Source organism: Pinus tabuliformis, chromosome J, assembly GCF_031772625.1.
Source record: "Pinus tabuliformis cultivar Carrire ecotype Pingquan chromosome J, CPIR1, whole genome shotgun sequence".
Classification (NCBI taxonomy): Eukaryota; Viridiplantae; Streptophyta; class Pinopsida; order Pinales; family Pinaceae; genus Pinus; species Pinus tabuliformis.
In genome coordinates this window covers 935,800,559-935,806,166 of record NC_142295.1, presented here as the reverse complement: position 1 = coordinate 935,806,166, position 5,608 = coordinate 935,800,559, and the positions used below count along the sequence as shown (strand labels likewise).

The following is a 5,608-nucleotide window of genomic DNA, read 5'->3' as shown; positions in this document are numbered from 1 at the left end:
AGTGGAGCTCTTGTAGACCAACAAGACCTAGAAACCACCAGAATCAAAAGCTAACTTACCTAGGAAAATAGATAGGAGCATCGATGTGTTAGGAAGACAAATATACCTAAGAATAATAACCATGGACCCAAATCTTGGAGGGTTTTGATACCTGCAAGCAGTGGGCACCATTAACAATAGATAAATGCAGTTAGGAACAAAACATAACATAAGAAAATGAAAAACAAAGAACAAAAGTCGAATGAAAAATTATAGCCTAACAAAACAAGAAAAAAATAAGAAAAGCTACCTATAAATTATTGGAGGAATGTTAAGTGGGAGCCCAAGACTGGAACCAACATGCATAGGGTCAAAAAGGAACACATATTAGTAGGAATTCTAGTTAGATTATCATAAATTATTTGTAATAAACCATTAGAGGAGTTGGGTAAAAATACCTGTAAGCGTCAAGTGCTTGTATTGGGTCTCTGTCAACAACCTTGGCAGAGTGTTCTACTGAAGGAACCATAGATACGAACACTACAACCAAAGAAGTATCTGAGCCAGCACCTCTATCATAAGGGTAACAAAACTATTAGTTGGAGGAAAATTTGCCTGTAAAACAAGAAGAAGAACCCAAAAAATAAAATCAATCAAGGGGAAAGAATAAAACAAACCCAAATTACCTGAAACCAAGCGCTCTGTTAACATTTGCGTAGGGATGAGAGAGCATGGTCCAAAGAAATGAGGAAATTCACTACAAAACTTGGCCTAGGTTAAATCATGAAATTATGTCAAGAAAAACTGGGGTAGCACCTTATTTCTCTTAGCAGATAGTTAGCAAAAGGAGCCAAGCACGTCGAAAAAAGGTGGAAGAGATCGTACAAGCTACATATGAGATTTTATAGGCATCAATAGGGTAGATCTACTATCTGAGGGTTCACATCATATTTACAAGACCATCCCCTAGGAAAGTGAGGCAACGTGACAATGAAACCAAAAATGGTGAGAAAGACATTCATTTAGGGTTTTAGCATTATGAACGTTAACATTCACTGTCAGATATTAACCCTCAATTGTGGTCATTGATCCTAACTGAAGCCTAGTTAAGTGAACCTAGGTTCACCTCACTAGCCACATGAACCTTAAGATGTGGCATCAAAGTGTTGGTTAATGCACAGGCGCATTAACTCACCCTTAAGACTATGGAAACTAAAGGTATAGGAACAAAAACTTTACTATCTCCATCCTCCACCGCATAGGTCACAAAGTATGCACCTTTGATATTGTTATATATATAAATCATAGGTACAACATTTGGAAAAAATGTAGTTATATAAATATCACATTGTAAATAGAACACCTTGTAACCTGTGGTAAACTTTGATATCCAACTAGAAGGAAGGGGTATAATGTTATGAGAAGCCCAAGTTTAAATAATAGTATCAAATGGAAACATAAACCTCTTAGTTATAGAACTCAAATGTCCCCTAGTGATTATGAAGACACATATAAAATGGTAATACCAACAACTTAAAGAATGCATGTAATTAATGAGAACTTGGCAGCAATTAACCCCTAAAATGCATATGCATACATGTTTTTTTTTTGTAGTGTGTGGAAGGGAGATCTAACAACGTCTATTGTTATGTATTTTTGTTATAATCTTACCTCAATTTATGCCCACTAGCAACATCCCTCTACTTATTTTCAACAATACTTCCACATACCTATGTGCTTTTCTGTCTCTAAGGACAACCAACATACTATTATTACTCTCGCGTTCAATTGGAAAGCCAAAAAAAAATATTTTTGTTTGTTATCTCAATAAATTATCATGATATTCTATCTCATCTTACCAACACTTTTGCAAAATTTTATAGGGTATTTTAAGCTGGAATTTTTTATGTACCACACAATTACCTACTTTCACACACTTCTTCATTCCTTGGAAAAAAATATTACTGGACATGCTTGTGCCATCAATCTTTAGGTTGTTCAGATATTTATAAATGAAAGTTTAAACTACAAGTAAGTCAATTCATGTCATTCCTTAATTAAGAAGGTCGCAATAGAGTCCTTTTTAGAATTTTCCATAGATTTTATCTCTTTTCTAGGTAAATATATTATTAACTTTTTCATAATTGTATTAGTTCTGAAGACCAAAATTGACCATGATAACCACGGAAGTTTACTCAAAATCATAAGTTATAATATAATGTTATCCATACTCTACTATTTTGACGACATTTTATTAGATTTTTTTTTTTTTTTTTTTTTTTTTGTTTATAATTACATAATCCATTTCGAGTACCACTACTACAATATTTTTATAGTACCGTTTTTACTAGTAGTTTTTTATTTCTGTTTTTTTTGTTAACAACCATCGTATTTATGCACCGCCATCTATACTTATCATTACTTCATTCATAATAATAATTTCTATGCACATGCTTTAAAACTAAACTCTAAGGAGCCACTTCCCTCATCCATTGTTTCTTCCCCTCCGAGTGCATTAGCTCTCTGATTCCAGAGTTATAATAGTACATGTGCCATAACTTTGAATGATTTGAATATGATTTACTAGGGATGTATTAACTATCTTCATATTCATATTTCCACTCCTTATTATTCATATTCCCCTTATGAGCTTGATTATCTGTAGGGATTAATTAGTACTCTTACAATTGATCGTTTTTTTCCTTACCCAAATTATAGGGGTACAATGATCTAGTACACGCCATCAAAGAAAACAATGTTCCTTTTATTTCACAAGCATAGAAATATATGATGTATTAGGCATAAAACGGTACCCAATTCCCTCGTTAATTAATTTTTAACCTTATGAAAACTTTCCAATTCAGCTTCATCCGATTTCTTTTCTTTTTTCCTTTTTAATCATGAGTTCCACTATAGGCCAAAATATCAATCTATTGTTGGAATATGTAGTTTCTACTTATGTCAGTTGTGATTCTTTCTATCCACAGGAGTCTATTCCTATTTTGTTTCTTAGAGTTGTGTGTGGTTGAGATATTCTCTCAACCAAAAGATTGTGTGTCCAAGATAGTTTCCCTATCTTGAGATAACACCTCACATATTTATTTGTAACATTATTTGATTAATGGTATACAACTTTCCTTATGGAAATTTAACATGGTATCAGAGCCCCTGAGGGCCTGGGCCCTCCTGGGCTAGGCCATTCTGAGTTGAGGGAAATAAGACAGTGTATTTATATTTTGTTTTAGTTTTTAGTTTGTCCATCGAGCCAGGCTGTGAGAGTCGAGGGAGTGATGTTTTCTGATAGAAAATATGTTACCCGAATACTCGTGTTGTGTGTGCATATGTAAAAATATTCTTGGTATTTGTCACTGAGATCTGAAACTCAAAAATACTCCTCTAGATGCAAACCCTGCTGCTCGCCTCAAGATCTGTGACCTTGGCTATTCCAAGTCTTCTTTGCTTCATTCTTAGCTGAAATCCACCATGGGAACGCCTGTGTACATAGCAACTGATATTTTTTCCAATAAAGAATACGATGGCAAGATTGTGGATGTGTGGTCCTGTGGTGTAACACTTTATGTTATGTTAGTGGGAGCATATCCCTTTGAAGACCCAGATGATCCCAGTAATTTAAAAAAATCTATTGGGTGAATTTTGGGGGTGCAGTACATAATTCCAGATTATGTCCACATCTTTGAAGATTGTCGTCGACTCCTATCAAGCATTTTTGTTGCAGATCCTAACAAGAAAATTACTATTCATGAAATTTAGAATCATGAATGGTTTTGAAAGAACCTACCTACAGATTTGGTAGATGTAGCTGATACTACTAACAATGAGTCTTACGATCCTGACTAGCCTTCTCAAAGTATTAACAAGATTATGAGAATTACTGTAGAAAATTTAGGTGTAGAATTGTCAAAGATCGTTGATGGTGACAGGATTTAAGCACCTACTCCTGCATTTCTTATTTCCATGCATTCTGCACAATTAATAGCAAGGAGGTTTTGTTTTTGAATTGATACCGTGAGATATGTTTATAGTTGTGGACCATCGTGTTTGTAGTGTTCAAAGGAGTTTGAACTGGGAAGTGAGGCACGTCAAATGTCATGTAGAAGACTTTACATGGACTAACCATGCTGGAAGTGAACCATGTGGGAACCAGAGCTAGAGTTGAGCTAGCGTGAAGCATAATCCCATGTGGGCTCTACTAGCTCATGGATTTGGATATTTGTTGCGTATTTGAAAGCAATTTAAAGGTGGCAACAACAGACTGGTGAGGAGGTCCAACTAAATCTGGTGAGAAGGCACTGTTGTGCATGTGGCTAGGCATGAGCCACTATTATTTAAATTCACTCAACGCAATGTGTGTCATGTCTATGTTGTGTCCGGTAAATCAAAAGATATTGAGCATTGAAGTCATGGAAGAAGAGCGTGGTGCAGTGCTCTGGGCGTGGAAGAAGAACACATCTTATAGGAAAATGGGAGTTTTGCTCAGTGATTGCATCCTATTCACATTTGTATTGAATAGAGAATATAGACAAAAAGGCATTGCTCCCAACTTGATGTCATGAAAAATAGAATTATTTTTCCATTGCTTAAAATTTTTAGAAAGTGTTTTGTCTGTGACATAATTTTGGTTAAAAGAATATACTGGCATTTATTTTGGCCAAATATTGTCACACATTTGTGTCTTTTTTGGAACTGGCCATTCCAATAACAAACAAATTTATTTGCAGGAATGATTAACAACCAGATATGATGAAGATGTTACAGTGAAGATGGCATCAGAGGATAGTGGTTGGAGTTGCATCAAAGATTAAATGATGATGGACAATCTAGTTTGTGTGTGAGTTTGTGGAATAGACTAATGATCATAGTATATCACATACATTTTATTAGTAAGCAAGCCTAAGATGTTTTAGAGCGGTCTTTGTAAAGTATGTACATGGTAACTCCAAGAGTTGGAGCGTAAAATCTAAGCCTGATTTACCTATAGAGCCTTTGTGGCTATGGTGCCCCAGTCGCAACATAGGAGCCTCGGTGCTCATACTTTAAAGAGCCTTTGTGGCTACAGTGCCCCAGTGGAAACATAGGAGTGTGAGTACTCACAGTTTCATAGTCTAGGTGGTCAGGAGTGACATACCTTCCTCACAGGGGAAATTTATTTTCTCACAAGTCGTAGCATATCTCCAGCTGAGCACAGTACATGGTTGAGGGTGAGCTGATAAAGCCCATGGTGATGGTATCAAGGGGGATTTGCAAGTACATGTACATGTATGGGGTTATAATGGTTGAGAAAACCATGTATGCGAAGGACATCCTACAAGATTGGCAGTTGCAGCACTTGGTTAGCACCCATGCATTTTGGTGGATGGTTTCTCCTTTATATGAACATCAACATATCCTTTTGTTATGTTTGACCACAACTAGATTTTGCTGATTGATATTGAGACAAGTACTCATTAAGGGGGTCTGTTGGAATATGTAATTCCTACTTGTCTCAATTATGATTCTTTCTATCTAGAGAATTATGTTCCTATTTGGTTTCCTAGATTTGTGTGTGGTTGAGATATTCTCTCAACCAACAGATTGTGTTTCCAAGATACTTTCCCTATCTTGAGACAAC

At 35.7% G+C, this 5,608-nt stretch overlaps 1 pseudogene; it reads left to right on the top strand.

Annotated features, from left to right (window-relative positions):
* Positions 1-3,288: 3,288 nt before the first annotated feature.
* LOC149229849 (serine/threonine-protein kinase SRK2A pseudogene) lies at positions 3,289-3,927 on the top strand (annotated as a pseudogene).
* Positions 3,928-5,608: the final 1,681 nt, after the last annotated feature.